Source organism: Hippopotamus amphibius, chromosome 10 (assembly GCF_030028045.1).
Source record: "Hippopotamus amphibius kiboko isolate mHipAmp2 chromosome 10, mHipAmp2.hap2, whole genome shotgun sequence".
NCBI lineage: Eukaryota > Metazoa > Chordata > Mammalia > Artiodactyla > Hippopotamidae > Hippopotamus > Hippopotamus amphibius.
The window spans coordinates 63,409,970-63,427,683 of NC_080195.1; positions in this window are offsets into that span (position 1 = coordinate 63,409,970).

The following is a 17,714-nucleotide window of genomic DNA, read 5'->3' on the forward strand; positions in this document are numbered from 1 at the left end:
TTCCTGGAAATCTCCACCTCTTCCCCAAAATACTTGGAATAATCCTCCCACTCATTAGCCTATGAAATTACCTAGCCCATAAAAACTAACCACCCCATATTTCCAGGCCTCTCACCTTCTGAGATGGTCCACATTCTGTCTATGGAGTATGTTTCTCGCATGGCTGTTCTCACTGTTCAAGACAAGCCCATGCCCTGGGGCTGCTCTTGCCTTTTGAGACATTCTGTCTAGGAATATGTATCTCTCTAAATAAATCCACTTCTTACCTATAGCTTTGTCTCTCACTGAATTCTTTCTGTGATGAGACATCAAGAACCTGAGCTTAAGTCCTGAGACCAGGTGTGTGATCTCAATGAAAAGATGGGGGTTCAAGTCCCAACCTGGGTTCTGGCTGGGTTCAAGTCTCAGCCCCTGGGTTCAAGTCCCATCTAAGTTGTGTAATTTCATTTATACTAGCTATTTTTATGCCTACTATATAAAAAAGGAAACTAGCAATGTTCTATCATATTACTTACACAAATTTTAAGTTGAAAGCATCCAAATTAATGAGGTTTTACTCTATGTGAAATTACTTGAACAATTATTGAAATCAGAATCTTGTAGATAGAATGTTGTGATACAAATGTAGATAGAATGTTGTGATACAAATTTTGTGGGCTTCACCCACCAGTTTCTCTTTTTGCCATCACCTCTAATGCAGCATTTATTCACATTTAGCTCTCTCTTTTCCTGTAATTTTTCCTGCAGCCAGAAAATCTAATTCACCATAACAGACACAGCTGTGTGTGTTCCCTAGGCTGCTGTAGACATAACCCTTGAAAAGTTAGCTTGGTTAAAGAAAATAATATAACACAAAACAATAGGGGGATATTCAGCGTTGTATGGCCTGGACCTAGTCATATCTTTCTTATAAAGTGACTCTGGTATTTCAGCTTTATTTTAATCGTTAGCAAGTCCTAGTAGGTCATAATTTCACTTGGGCCTCGTCCCTTAGAAAATAGTGTTAGACATTTCTCTGCCAGTGGCATTCGTAGCCAAGAAGGGACAAATTAGGGATCAGTCAGTACTCACTTCACTTCCTTGGATGATCCACAAATCTGCATGATTTTACATATGAAGATAAAAGTCAAACACTTTTGAATAGATTGTTCTTATGGATGTGGGTGGAAGGCTTGTGGATGTAGTTGTCCTTCAGAAGCAGTTACTCTGTGAAAAGGAATGCAGATACAATGCAGATGTATATAAAGGAAAAACATTCTGCATGAAACCCTACTCATAAGATTACCGTTCTGGAATTCTTTTTTAATGTAAAATAAATTTTGGATTAAATAAATTTGCACTTTGCAAGATTTAAAAATTCTTGTTAAGGAACAATAGAAAATATAGTTTTTCAGGCTGTAGCAGTTGCTTTGAATGACCATCTCTTTTGGAAAAGTATTGTGAGCAGGAGTAGGGTGCCCAGGCAGAAGAGATGTGCCAATAGGGAGGGAACTGCCATCCACATATGACATTATTACACTCAAGACTGCCTAGGAAATCTGAAGCCTGATGCCAACTGAAAATTCAGAACCCTTTGTTCAAAATTTATTAAAAATTTCAAGACAGAGACTGAAGAACTTTAAACCAAGTTGGGGGAGGAGGGCCTGTGTGATTGCACAGGTGCCATGCCCATGAACCTGGTCCTGGTTACCCTCCATTTACTGAGATTCTGTAAGGCCTCGTTCTTAATGGTTCTTGACCAAATGAAAGTGTCCCTGGGCACACTTAGAAATCTAAAGCACGACTGAGCCTAAATAGGGGCTATGTAAACATGGTTCTGTAATTTCTTTTTCTTTCTTTCTTTTTCTTTTTCTTTCTTTCTTTCTTTTTCTTTTTCTTTCTTTCTTTCTTTTTCTTTTTCTTTCTTTCTTTCTTTCTTTCTTTCTTTCTTTCTTTCTTTCTTTCTTTCTTTCTCTTTCTTTCTTTCTTTCTTTCTTTCCTTCTTTCTTTCTTTCTTTTTCTTTCTTTCTTCTTTCTTTCTTTTTCTTTCTTTCTTTCCTTCCTTCTTTCTTTCTTTCTTTCTTTTTCTTCCTTTCTTTCTCTTTTTCTTTCTTTCTTTCATTCTCTCTCTTTCTTTCTTTCTTTCACTCTTTCTTTCTTTCTCTCTTTCTTTCTTTTTCTCTCTTTCTTTCTTTCTCTCTTTCTTTCTTTCTTTTTATTAACAACCTGTTAGTTTCCTTGGTTTTTATTTTATTTTTATTTACTTTTTAAAGATTTTTTTTTTTTTAATAAGGACAATGTCTTTATTTTTCCAGATGCATATTGAGGTATTTATAGGTAAAACAGCATGATGTTTGTCATTTATTTTATTTTATTTTATTTATTTTATTTTTTTCAGATTTTATTTTATTTTTATTTTTATTTTTTGGGGGGTACACCAAGTTCAATCATCTGTTTTTATATACACTTCCCCGTATTCCCTCCCTCCCTTGACTCCCTCCCCACCCTCCCTCGAGTCCCCCCCACCCTCCCCGTCCCAGTCCTCTAAGGCATCTTCCATCCTTGAGTTGAACTCCCTTTGTTATACAACAGCTTCCCACTGGCTATCTATTTTACACTTGGTAGTATATATATGTCTGTGCTACTCTCTCACTTTGTCTCAGCTTCCCCTTCACCCCCCGCTCCCCCCAAACCTCGAGTTCTCTAGTCCATTCTCTGCATCTGCGTCCTTGTTCTTGTCTTGTCACTGAGTTCATCAGTCCCATTTTTAGATTCCGTATATGTGAGTTAGCATACAATATTTGTCTTTCTCTTTCTGACTTACTTCACTCTGTATGACAGACTCTAGGTCTATCCACCTCATGACATTTAGCTCCATCTCATCCCTTTTTATAGCTGAGTAATATTCCATTGTATATATATGCCACATCTTCTTTATCCATTCATTTGTTGATGGGCATTTAGGTTGCTTCCGTGTCCTGGCTATTGTAAATAGTGCTGCAATAAACATTATGGTACATGTTTCTTTTGGGATTATGGTTTTCTTTGGGTATATGCCCAGGAGTGGGATTACTGGATCATATGGTAGTTCTAATTTTAGTTTTTTAAAGAACCTCCAAACTGTTTTCCATAGTGGCTGTACCAACTTACATTCCCACCAACAGTGCAGGAGAGTTCCCGTTTCTCCACACCCTCTCCAACATTTGTTGTTTCCAGATTTTGTGATGATGGCCATTCTGATTGGTGTGAGGTGATACCTCATTGTAGCTTTGACTTGCATTTCTCTGATGATTAGTGATGTTGAGCATCTTTTCATGTGTTTGTTGGCCATCTGTATGTCTTCTTTGGAAAAATGTCTATTGAGGTCTTCCGCCCATTTGTGGATTGGGTTCTTTGCTTTTTTGGTATTAAGCTGCATGAGCTGCTTGTATATTTTGGAGGTTAATCCTTTGTCCGTTGTTTCGTAGGGAACTATTTTTTCCCATTCTGAGGGTTGCCTTCTAGTCTTGTTTATGGTTTCTTTTGCTGTGCAAAAGCTTTTAAGTTTCATGAGGTCCCATTTGTTTATTCTTGATTTTGTTTCCATGATTCTAGGAGGTGGGTCAAAAAGGATCTTGCTTTGATGTATGTCATAGTGTTCTGCCTATGTTTTCCTCTAGGAGTTTTATAGTGTCTGGCCTTCCATGTAGGTCTTTAATCCATTTTGAGTTTATTTTTGTGTATGGTGTTAGGAAGTGTTCTAATTTCATTCTTCTACATGTTGCTGTCCAATTTTCCCAGCACCACTTACTGAAGAGGCTGCCTTTTCTCCATTGTATATTTGTGCCTCCTTTGTCAAAGATAAGGTGCCCATATGTGTTTGGGCTTACTTCTGAGTTCTCTATTCTGTTCCATTGGTCTTCCTTTCTATTTTTGTGCCAGTACCATACTGTCTTGATCACTATGGCCTTGTAGTATAGTTTGAAGTCAGGAAGCCTGATTCCACCAACTCCATTTTTCCTTCACAAGATTGCTTTGGCTATTCGGGGTCTTTTGCGTTTCCATACAAATCGTAAGATTTCTTGCTCTAGTTCTATGAAAAATGCCATTGGTAATTTGATGGGGATTGCATTGAATCTGTAAATTGCTTTGGGTAGTACAGTCATTTTCACTATGTTGATTCTTCCAATCCAGGAACACGGTATGTCCCTCCATCTGTTTGTGTCGTCTTTGATTTCTTTCATCAATGTCTTAAAGTTTTCTGCATACAGATCTTTTGCCTCCTTAGGCGGGTTTATTCCTAGGTATTTTATTCTTTTTGTTGCAATGGTGAATGGGAGAGTTTCCTTCATTTCTCTTTCTGCTCTTCCGTTGTTAGTGTATAGGAATGCAAGAGATTTCTGTGCATTAATTTTGTATCCTGCTACTTTACTAAACTCATCAATGAGTGCTAGCAGTTTTCTGGTAGAGTCTTTAGGGTTTTCTATATATAATATCATGCCATCTGCAAAGAGTGACAATTTTCCTTCTTCTTTTCCAATTTGGATTCCTTTTATTTCTTTTTCTTCTCTGATTGCTGTGGCTAAAACTTCCAAAACTATGTTGAATAATAATGGTGAGAGTGAAAAGAAACATGTACCATAATGTTTATTGCAGCACTATTTACAATAGCCAGGACATGGAAGCAACCTAAATGCCCATCAACAAATGAATGGATAAAGAAGATGTGGCATATATATACAATGGAATATTACTCAGCTATAAAAAGGGATGAGATGGAGCTATATGTCATGAGGTGGATAGACCTAGAGTCTGTCATACAGAGTGAAGTAAGTCAGAAAGAGAAAGACAAATATTGTATGCTAACTCACATATACGGAATCTAAAAATGGGACTGATGAACTCAGTGACAAGACAAGAACAAGGACGCAGATGCAGAGAATGGACTGGAGAACTCGAGGTTTGGGGGGGGCGGGGGGTGAAGGGGAAGCTGAGACAAAGTGAGAGAGTAGCACAGACATATATATACTACCAAGTGTAAAATAGATAGCCAGTGGGAAGCTGTTGTATAACAAAGGGAGTTCAACTCAAGGATGGAAGATGCCTTAGAGGACTGGGACGGGGAGGGTGGGGGGGAGTCGAGGGAGGGAGGGAATACGGGGATATGTGTATAAAAACAGATGATTGAACTTGGTGTACCCCCCAAAAAATAATAAATTAAAAAAAAAATAATGGTGAGAGTGGACACCCTTGTCTTGTTCCTGTTCTTAGAGGGAATTCTTTCAGTTTTTCCCCATTTAGAACGATGTTGGCTTTTGGTTTCTCATATAGGGCTTTGATTATGTTGAGGTAATTTCCTTCTATGCCCATTTTCTGGAGAGCTTTTATCATAAATGGATGTTGAACTTTGTCAAAAGCTTTTTCTGCATCTATTGAGATTATCATATGGTTTTTATCCTTCAATTTGTTGATATGATGTATCACGTTGATTGATTTGCATATATTGAAGAATCCTTGCATCCCAGGGATAAACCCCACTTGATCATGGTGTATGATTTTTTTAATGTGCTGTTGGATTCTGTTAGCTAGTATTTTTAAAGATTTTTTAATTAATTAATTAATTAATTAATCTGTTTATTTACATTTTTGTCTCTGTTGGGTCTTCGTTGCTGTGCACAGCCTTGTGACGAGTGGAGGCTACTCTTCATTATGGTGTGTGGGCTTCTCATTGCGGTGGCTTGTCTTGTTGCAGAGCATGGGCTCTAGGAGAGCAGGCTTCAGTAGTTGCAGCACGCGGGCTCAGTAGTTGTGGCTCGCAGGCTCTAGAGCACAGGCTCAGTAGTTGTGGTGCATGGGCTTAGTTGCTCCGCAGCATGTGGGATCTTCCTGGACCTGTGTCTCCTGCATTGGCAGGTGGATTCTTTTTTTTTTTTTTGGATACAGGTGGATTCTTAACCACTGGGCCACCAGGGAAGTCCCTGTAATTTCTTAATATACTAGAATACCTATGCACACCACAGTAGGAAACATCAGAGATTTGTTGGGTAGGGCTGGCTCTTAATGGAACTTTACTAATTAATCCTAGAAGGATATTCTCTCATTCCTTCTTCAGCTGTTAAAAGCCAAGACCTCAATCTTGGAATCCTGAGATTTTATGCAACCGTCTACCACCAGGGTGCTTGGGAATATGAGAGAAATGGTAAATGCACCCATGTTATTGTTTCACTAAGTTCTTGCCAACAAATCCCTCCCAGATCTCCCTTGCTGGAACTGAGTCCGTACATCTGTTTGTTTCAGGACCACCCCGCCAGGCAGGTCTGAGCAGTTTCCTCTAGGCCTTCTCTCCCTTCCCCATCTCACTCCCTAGGCAGTGAGTTGGGGAACTTGGTATTCTTCACTCCTTCTGCCCCAAACTCTACTCCTCTCCTTATCTTGGAGGCCACGTGTATCATTGTGTTTTTGACTTGTATGCATTGTTCTCCCTGGGAACAGAGTAGTAGAATAGAACAACTTATGTTTTCCTTTGAAGTTAGAATAAAGATATAGTGGGTGCATGACCCACCTCTAGTATATTCAGTTTTGCGTTCCTAAACCAGTGGATTTCATATATCTGCTAAGCCAGAAATAATCTGGGAACAACACGTATTAGTAATCCTGAAAAATTCCAAGAATAGTTCTACAGGAGTGTCTCCAAATTGATTGGAGTTCGTTGCTCACTGACATCACATTTCTTCCAAGTCCTAAAAACACACGTGCCAGGTGAGTTAACATTATTGTAATTGTTCTAATTAATGTCTTTAAAAAGCATTGGCTTTTATGCTTATTGGTGAACTCCTGTGACAAACCAGCACCTTCAGCTGAACTTTAAACCAATTTGTGACTCTGAGCAAAGCAAACTTCCAAAAATATTGTGATTCATGTTATCAAAAGCAGTTAAGGAAAAAGTTATAAAAATGGCATTTTGGGGTCAACTTAAATTTTATTATTTGTTAAATGGGAAGAATCCTATCCTCTTATTTATTTAAAGAGGAAAATGAGAATTTAAAAAAATTTTTTAAATGTGGAATTTAATAAGAAAATTATATTACTTCAACTGATATTATTACAACTATTGTAATTCTACTTAAATATTATTCTGGTTTTTAAAATTCATGACCTCTTAAGACCCATTGTTTTTGTTTATTTGTAAATTTTTATTGAAATATAATTGATTTAAAATGTTGTGTTGATTTTGCTGCAGGTGTACAGCAAAGTGATTCAGTTTTGTATATATGTATACATATTCTTTTCAGATTCTTTTCCACTTTAGGTTATTAGAAGATATTGAATATAGTTCCCTGTGCTATACGGTAGGCCCTTGCTGGTTATTTTTTTCTATATAGTAGGGCATGTGTTTTAATCCCAAGCCCCTAATTTATCCCCACCACCACCACCTTTCCTCTTTGCTAACCATACTTTTTTTTCTATGTCTGTGTGTTTATTTCGGTTTTACAAATAAGTTCATTTGTATCATTTGTTTAGATTCACATATATCTCATTGTTTTTTATTTTATTATTATTATTTTTAAAATATTTATTTATTTGGCTGCGCCAGGTGTTAGATATAGCACACGGGATCTTCATTACTGAGTGTGGGATTTTAGTTGCCGCATGCGGGATCTAGTTCCCTGACCAGGGATGGAACCCAGGCCCCATGCATTGGGAGCTTGGAGTCTTAACCACTGGACCACCAGGGAAGTCCCTACCTCATTGTTTTTTAATGAACTAGAAGTTTCTATTGTTAGATTTTCATAGAACCTAAGTTATTGTTTTGTTTTGTTTTATAAATTTATTTATTTTATTTTTTATTTATTGGCTGCATTGGGTCTTCATTGCTGTGCACAGGCGTTCTGTAGTAGCTGAGAGCAGGGGCTACTCTTCATTGCAGTGCGCAGGCGTCTTACTGCAGTGGCTTCTCTTTCCCGGAGCACGGGCTCTAGGCACGTGGGCTTCAGTAGTTGCAGCACGTGGGCTCAATAGTTGTGGCTCATGGGCTCTAGAGCGCTGGGTCAGTAGTTGTGGCACTTGGGCTTAATTGCTCTGCGGCATGTGGGATCTTCCTGGACCAGGGCTCGAACCCATGTCCCCTGCATCGGCAAGCAGATTCTTAACCACTGCGCCACCAGGGAAGCCCTAAGTTATTGTTTAATTGATATTTCTACTTGGAAATTGGTAAGACATATTGAGTATAGATTAGACGTGCTGAAGGGGTTGGTTTATCAAAATTACCAGTTCTATAGGTATGAGTCTATACTAAACACAATTTTCAATCAGTTACTAGTAGACTAATGATACTGGCTACTTCACAGGATTTGTGGATTTTACTTATTTAAACACAAGTGTGTTTTATTGTTTGTTTAGTTTTGGATTTTTTTTGGCCTCGCCTCGAGGCATGCGGGATCTTAGTTCTGTGACCAAGGATTGAACCCATGCGCCCTGCAGTAGAAGCACGGAGTCCTAACCACTTGAACTGCCAGGGAATTCCCTGTTTTTTAGAGCTTTATTGCACTATAATCAGCATATAAGAAACTGGGCATATTTAAAGTATACAGTTTGATAAATTTTAACATACTTAGATACCATATTCTATTTATTCATTCACCATTAAATGTCTTATCTTCCTCACTGTAATCTCTTCTTTAGACTAAACTTTGCTTCAGAGATGCCTCCGGGGAGGCCTCACAGTACCACAGGAGTTTTGTTGTTAGCACATCTAGATCTAAATCCCAGCCACATCTCTAGTGAGCTGGGTGAATGTGACCTGCGTGGGTTTCTTTTCAGAGTTGTAGTTTCCTTGTCTGAAAAATAAACATAGTAATATGTAGGATTGTCATAAGGGTTGTATATGAACACATGTATAACCCATGTAAAGCACATAGAACAAAAGTTGACACATTAAGTGCTATTTGAGTGATGGTTATTATTATTACTATTGTTATTGTTACTATAAATTCCATATGACATTTGGTGGAACTTCTAGCCTACAATAAACCCTCGACAGATGTTAGCTATTATTAGTAATTTTCCAAACAACTATTCATTCGCTTTCTTTCCTCATCCCTCTTATGTTTTCAGTCTCTCCACTGTCCTAGTTACTAGTAATCTCATTGTTACCTGACCAGGTAGAACAGAGGAGGGCAGTGGTTCCCAAAGTATGATGTAGGGAGAGTAACTTTAGCATCAAGCTGGGAACTTGTTAGAAGTGCAAATTCTCAAGCTCCATGCTAGACTAATCAGAAACTTTGGGGGTGGGTGTTTTAACAAGACTTCCCAGGGATTCTGCTAAAGCTAAAGAACTAGAGCAGTAGGGTAATCACCAGGCTTGGGCAGGAGTTAATGGAGGCTCAGTTCATATCGACTTTCTTGTTAGCAAAAGCACACTGTTGACTAATTAAGCTTAATATCAAGTAAAACCCCTAAGTCTTTTTCACACATGTTGCTGCTAATCCCCGTATTCCCCATCTAGTACTTGTACAGGATTCTTTTTGGACTGAAGTATAAGTCTTTACATTTATCCCTATTAAACTTAATCTTGTTAGATTCGGCCCATCGCTCCAGTCATGTTTGGGGAAATTTTAGTTCAGCTGAAATGAACCATGACAAAAAGCAGGGCCTGGAGATGGGGGAGGGGTGCTGTAAGGACAACGTCCTTTTATGTGTCGCCTGATCGGCTGGATACTGGCCCTTGAGATTCGGGCTACGATGGGCTTCTAGTTAAACTCTTGAGACCCAGGAAGAGTGGTCATTTGATTTCAATTTAATTCTCCTAGCATTTATTGGGCACTTACCAAGTTCCTGATTGTGAACAAGGTACAGGAGAGATTCCAAAATCTTGCTGCCTTTAAGGTCAGATATAGGTAGAGATAAAGAGGTTTTCAGGGTTTTTTGACATGTGAAGCCCAATACACCAACGCTTGCAAGTCTCTCAAGGAAGAGAACTAATATTTTTTAAGTACCAGATGCTTCGCTATATGCTTCGTTTACATTTTCATATTTAATTTTCAAGCCAATTCAATGATATAGGGATGATTACCCCATTTATAATTGAAGAAACTTGCAGGTTAATGCATTTCCTCAAGGTCACACAGGTAGTTAGCAGAACTAGAGGAAATCCCAGATTTGTATGGGTTTAAAGGACATGCTGTATGTAGGCTTTCTCCCTGAGATCAAGAAAATTAAGCTCTTATTTTATTTTATTTTTAAAATTGAAGTATAGTTGATTTACAATGTTGTGTGTCTGGTCTACAGCAGTGACTCAGTTATACATATATATATATACTTTTTTTTCATATTATTTTCCATTATGTTTTATTACAGGATATTGAATATAGTTCCCTGTGCTATATAGGAGGACCCTATTGTTTATTTTATATATACTAGTTTATATCTTTTAATCCCAAACTCTGAGAAAATTAAGCTCTTTAAATATCATAACTACCAGCAGCTTAAACATAACTATTGATTCTCTTGGGCTGATTTATAATAAGTTTACGATCCCCAAAACATTAAAATATCAATAGATGCCCCAATCCTATGTACATTAAGAAATACATCTAACTGTACTCACAGTCTTAAGTTTTAAAAAAAATCTTACATTTGAGTTTATTTTCATTTGCCTCTTTTAAAGTGTTAGCTACATAGTTTAATCAATATTTATCACAATATTAATATTGTGATTGCAAGTTGTTGCCTCCAGCAAACAGATCTTTGGAAAGGATATAATTTCTTCCTCTAGGGGGTGGAGCTAGCCAATCCTACTATAGTAGGTACCTACTATATTTTATATGATATAAAATGTATATTTTAATAAAGTAGATTGTAGTATAATGGAAAGTGCACTGGACTTGGAGTCTGAAGATTAAAATTTGGTTTTACTTGCTAGTTATATCACGTGGGGCAAAAAGTTTAGCTTTTATAAACCTCAGTATTAAGATCTCTAAAATGGGGTAGTAAGAATTAACTACTATAACATCTATGAAGGAAGGCACTCTGTTTTAAATGTTTTATAAAGATATTATTATTATACTTTTGATACTTACCTATTTTACAAGTTGCCATCAAGAAGAGAAAATGTGAAATATTTTGGACATTTCTGCCACCTACACATCTACTTAATTGATAGAACAGAATTCGAAGTTTTTGAGCTTTTTCTGAAAATGCTACATTCTTTCACAGTTTCTTTTTAACTGTAGAGCTTCTGATAGAGTTATATAAGAACAGTGTGGAAGAACTGATATTGAAATACTAGCTTTGGTTTGCTAACTTGCATTTCAAAGATAAATGCTCTTTAAACAACACTGTCTGTATACTAGTATCTTCATTATAAAAGGACACTCACTAGGTGTCTGTCTGCCTGAAGGCATGTGCTGTGGTTATACAAAGTGAGTTAATCTGGTAACAATTCCAGCTCTTTAGGGCTTTATAATGTAATACAGACAGACTTTATATGAATAGGGAAAAATAAAGATATGCACCTAAATGCCTTCATTTGAATCCCTGCTATATCCCTTATTAGTTGTGTGACTTTAAGCAAAGGACCATCTCTTACACTTCAATTTCTTCATCTTTAAAATGGGGGTGACAATTGTACATACCTGATAGAGATGTGAGGATGAAGTGCTGTATTATGGGTAAAGTCCTTAGTATAATATCAGTACTTAATGCACTGACAATATTAGCTTTTGTTAAAAGAGAAACTGAGACATGTTAAACATTTTAAGAATTTGACCAAAAATTGATTCCAATCAGCAGCACCAGACGAGCAATGTTTAGGAGCACTCCTCCAACAAGAGCCCAGGGAGAGACTTTTGTAGAGAAAAGGCACAAGCAAAGCAAGGACATTATTGATTGGCTATAGTTTAAAGCCTAGTTGGCTGTGATTGGTTGTCCTTAGGTTTTAATTTTGTGACCCTGAGGCATTTACAGGCCTAGAGTTTGGTTTGCTTATGTGGGCACCACTGCATTAGAACTACCTCAGTCTAATAGCCTCTTTATTTAATTTAACAGGCATTATTTGAGCTAAGTACTCTATACACCAATATCAAACTCCTAAACCTTTCACCCCTGCAAATAATGAGCTTTCTCTGGTCATTATGAACAGTATGTGTAGTCTGGAAATCACTGTCAGTCACCCACGGTGCTTCGTTAACTCCCTGGAATCACAGAGTCTAAGAGCAGGAACCCCAGACTTCCAAAGTCATTTAGACCAGTGACCTTATTTTGCAAATAAGGGAACTGAGGCCCAAAGAGGTTAAGTGTCCCACCCAAGCTCTAGGGCCAGTTAGTGACAAAGATAGAAAAATCTGGACTCCACACTCAAGGTATATCACTCTCCCTCCTCCATAAGGTCTCTCCAGACTCCCTGGTCACCTTAATCTCCCTTATACTTGCTCTGCCAGTAGGACCATGCTTATGTGGCCTGCTGCCACTTCAGGTTGTCTGGCTTCAGCTAAGTGTTCATGGTTAATCTTGTTATTCATTTTCTCGTTTTTTCTTAGTATGTAAGTTTCACAATTTATTTAGTAGAGGGAGAGAAAAAAAACTCTGCCTTTATTTATTTCTCCAAATAAAGCCTTACTTGTGCCAGTAAATGAAACCAATCAAAGCTTCTCTGGTTGGAGTAGGAATGGGGTTATGGGCCCATAGGCCAGTGGACTCAGCTCAGCCCTTCTCTCCCATCCCTTCTAAAGTGGTCCCTAAGGGAGCTCCACTGAACTCTTAGGGCATCTCTCAGCAAAACAATTTAAAAGCTACTTCCTAACACCTACACTTAACAACGGTTATTCCTGGGAACTCTCAAATGTCAAGAGAGGCTCAGGCCACTTCCATATTAAAAAAATATGGAAATGCTAAACAGGATTGCACAAATTATGATATATTTTAAAGGTTTACACATATCAGGCTAACACTTTTAACTCAGATACAAAGTTGATGGCAGCCTGTGTGGCCTCCTTTTGACATCACATCAGGAGTTAACTCTGAGGCACTTTACTCCCACCCCCGATTTTCCACTGGCTCTGACTTTTCTTAACCTGGCCTGTTTCTCAGTCCTCCAGATCTACTTCTACACTCATTCAGCCATCATTTAATGAATGTCCGCTAAGTGTTAAGTTCCATGCTAGGTACTGAGATCACCAAGATGAAAAGGGCAATCTTTCTTTTCCCCTCAGGCAAATGGAAGACTAATGAGGAAGATAGCCCCAAAGATAGTCCCCAAGGAACCATGCCTTCTGGTATTCATGCCTTTGAATAGCCTCAAGCCCTAAGCCCCATGACTTGTGTTGAAAGCAGGGGAAGTGACACAGTGTGGGAGTAGCATTTAAGAGGACCTGCAGCTTTTGATTTCTTCTTTTTAGAATGCTCTTCTTTGGGAGCTCTGAACTGCTGTGTAAGAAGTTGGGCTACCTTGGTGGAAAGACCATGTGTAAAGAACTCACCGAGAGAAAGGAGCCCACTTTTCCCAGCACCCGAGCCTGAGCCCAGTCTTCCAGCTTTCTCATTCAAGGTACCAGATAGATAAGTGAACTCCAATTTCCATCTTGGAAATTTCAGCCTCTTTGAGCCCGGCAGTTGACTGTAGCCCCAGCTGATATCACATGGAGCAGAAGAATCACACAGCTGATTCTAGGCAATCTATAGCCTTTACAGGGATAATAAATTAGTTTTTGTTTAAACCACTGTTTTGGAGTCGATGATTGCATAGCAATAGATAACTGAAACAGATGGGTGAAAAAAGATTGTGATGCATGTGGTAAATACTGTCATTGAGGTGTGTACAAACTGAAGTGGTAGCATTGAGGAAGCACTGACTGTGCAGTATTTGCCTAGGAACTAGGGATATACAAGGATTCACAGAAGAACTGACATAATGAGCTGGAATTTTGAGTAGAATTTTGTCAGGCAAAGAAAGTAGCATATGTAAACATAAAGAAGCTTAAAGGAGCATATTTTCATGGAGAACAGTATGTAGTTCAGTTTGGGATGGATTATATATTAGAGCCAATTTATAAAGGCTTTTTTTGGTGGGGGGGGCAGGCTAATATTATTCTATAGGTAATAGAAAGCCAATGATGGCTTTTAGGTGCTACCGTGAAATGAGCAGGTATGGGATCTGTTATCTCAGGCCTCCTCTTTGACCATTTAATACCAGTGAGGACTTCTTAATTCCCCTTTCTTTTTTCATGGCCCTATTCAGGTTCTCCTCCTGCCTATCTAAGAGGTGCTACCGTTTGGGTTTTATTATCTCCACAATGATATTTTCCAAGTTTCTGTCTTTGGTTCTCATCTCATCTTTCCCAATATTCTCTTTTGGCTGCAACTGAGATTTCTTGGTAGAAGATTCCAAATCTGTCTCTAGACTGGCCTCACTTTCTAAACGTCACATTATCTCAGAAAAGTCTAAAACCCAATTCAATCCTCTTCCCTTCTCTGCTTTTCCCCCAAGAAAATTTAACCTCTTCTCTTCATTTCCCCATTGCTGTAATTTCTTTCTGTTACCCAGGCTTACAACCTGAGAATTACATCTTCAGTTCCCAACTTCTCACATACCTAATCTATCAGTCAAGTTCAATTGTTCCACCTTTACACTGTCTTTCATATTTTTCTGTTTCATTGCTCTCTTCTTTATAATTTCCTTAAAATCTAGTATTGATCTTGTCAGTCTCCTGCTGAATTATTTTTTTTCAAGGCCATTGGCCTTGTAGCTGAAAAAATGGTACCTCTTCAATCTGGTCCATATCTATCTTATTTTTCAAAACTGTTTCTTAAACTCACTGCTTCACAATATAGCTACCAAGGGGCCTTAATGTCAAGTGAAATATGGAACCCCATCCCTGTGTTGTATGTTCTGTGTGTAATACCTCCTTTTTATTTTGCAAATTGGAAAGTAAGGTTCGCTAAATAAGGATGAGATTCTTGGTTAAAAAAAAAGAGAGGAGAGAAAAGAGGTTTGTTTGTTTGTTCTTAGGAGATTAGAGAAAGCTGACTAAGGAATAGAAAATAGTTGCCTCAGTGCTAAGGATCAAATGTTTTTCATGAGGTTCTTCCCTAGAGGTTCTGTTCAGCTATACATATCTAGGATGGGGACAAAGAATAAAGCCTCGCATGTGATTCTGGGAGTCATTGCCATAGATAGAAGCATCTGTTTCCCTGGGTAGTTCTGGAAAAGGACTCAATAAATGTATAAGGCAGCCACAGGATGGAGCATTAGGTCAACAACAGGTTGTTCCCGTAGACACGGTAACAGACCAGCTTCTGAGTCCTGCCGTGGGTATGCCGAGCTCATCCTCACACCCTCCCTCACCACGAGACTATCCCTCACTCGTTTTCAGTTCTTTCTTTCCAGAAACCAAATTTACTTAGTTTCCTCGCTTCTTCTCCTCTAGCCGAACTGGCCTATCTGGTGTTCTTTATGATTTTTCTCTTTCACAGCCTCTTTGTTATCCTGTTCCTTAGCTACTTACATCAAAACCATATCCATTCTTAATTCGCTGCATAAATCACACCACTTTCGGGAAAACTTCTCTTACATCTCCTCTAGAATTGATCTCGTGAAAATCTGAAGGCCCATCCAGTCTATAACATTGTCACTGTGGTGTCCCTTTAACTTGCATGGGATTATGATTGCCTGATGAGTAATGTTTCTGTTCAAATGTAATAAACATGTATACATGATTAACATATGTACTTGAATTTTTTTGAAAATTGAGGGCAATCGCATTTCAATACCTATATATTGTATTAATAGTTATGTTACTAACCTGTACAAGCAAGTAAGTCTTAGCTACTGTATTAGTTCGTCAGGGCTGCCATAACAAAATACCATAGACTGGGGGGCTTCTCAACAGGAACATATTTTCTTATGGTTCTGTAGACCGGAAGTCTGAGATCAAGGTGTCCTTAGGTTTGCTTTCTTCTGAGGCCTCGCTCTTTGGCTGGTAGATGGCTGTCTTCTCTCTGTCTTCACATGGTCCTCCTTCTGAAGGTGTCAGTGTCCACATTTCCTCCTCTTATAAGGACACAAGTCATGTTGGATTATGACTCACTCCAATGACCTTATTTAACTTAATTACCTCTTTAAAGACCCTATGTCCAAATAGTCACATTCCAAGGTGCTGGGGAGTTAGGACTTCAACATATGAAATTTGGTGGGACATAATTCAGCCCACAGCAGCTATCTTGCTACATTACTGACACATATTATAGGTCAGGATGTATGTAAATCTTAGCACACTGAAAACAAACAAGCAAAGAGATACCTAGTTAGAACTGCACCTGTGTTTTGTGATCATGCTAATAATTTTGTACTGAATGACAATTCTATGCATAAGACTCTGAAGGTAAGAAAAGATAAGCAATTATGAACTTAATTTTAATTTTATTGATTTTATAAAGTCTTCACTCATAATTGCCCACACAAGAGTTTACTTTTCAAGCAATAGGCATACCTGAAGTTAAAATTAAAGAACATAGAAGGCTTTAGGATATAGTTGAAAGAGGCTGGGATTTGTAGGTTGACCTTGGGTAAATCACTACTTTTCTGAGCCTTTGTCTCATCTATGAATGGGATGTTAGCTGCTTTATCTCTGGTTTATTTCTGAATGTTAAAATCCTTTGCAAGTTGTGAAACATCATTCAAATGTTACTCAACATATTGTGATGGCCCAGGAAGAAATTTAGAGAGAAGTCCCTAAAATGATATCATTCCCCACCAAATAAGTAGTTAACAGCAGCTCAGAGGAACTGCGAGTAAATTGCTCCAAATAAAAGCTAGCTGTCTTCTGTTGCTTTTCTTGACTAAATTCTCCCCAGCAGAATCCACCAACCATGTATGAAACATGGATAAATGCCAGACATTAAGCTAAGTGAAATAAGCCAGTTAGAGAAGGGCAAATACTTTGTGCTTCCATTTAGATGAGGCATCTTTAGTCAAACTCAGAAACAGAGAGTAGAGCAATGGATGCCAGGGGCTGAGGGGAGGGGGAAGTGTGGAGTTGCTGTTCAGTGGCTATAAAGTTTCGGTCATGTAAGATGAATCAGTTCTAGAGATGTGCGGTACAACACTGTGATTATAGTTAGCAATACTTGATTGTACACTTAACAAATTAGGTAAGAAGGTAGATCTCATGTTATCTGTTGTTACTACAGAAAAAGTCAGAACCCAAAACTAGAGTAGGATAACAAGGCCTTTTCGCAAGTCCCTGACATTGCAAGGACTCCTGTATTTTTAAATGATGCTTTTTAAAGGTTGTACAGATTTTTAAGCCACTCCCTACTTGGCCTCCCCTGAATCTCTAGTCAAGGTGGCAAATTAGCCTTGGGCCCTGGACCAGCTCCCTTGACACCAGCTGAGGTGATGGAGTAGGAAGCCAAAGATCAAAGTTAGGGAGCCTATTTGTGCCTTCAGATCTCTCCCCCTTATCTCTTTTCTTCCCCACACTACTGATGTAAGAGTACTGTTGTACTTTGCACCTTGGGTCAGAATTGCTGCTTATGGCTCTTAAAGACATGTAAAAGTGTCAACAGCTTCGAAATAAATGCCTGCCTGATCATAGCTCCTCATGGTTAAAGGCAGTAAATGTAGTGAGACGTTTGAATACCTACTGGATCTATAACATTGTAAATAGATTTGATCCTTTCTTCTGGTCCTGCTACTAGTCAACAGCAACTTACCATCTTCTTAACCTTTCCCTCTTTTTTTAAAAAATTAATTAATTAAT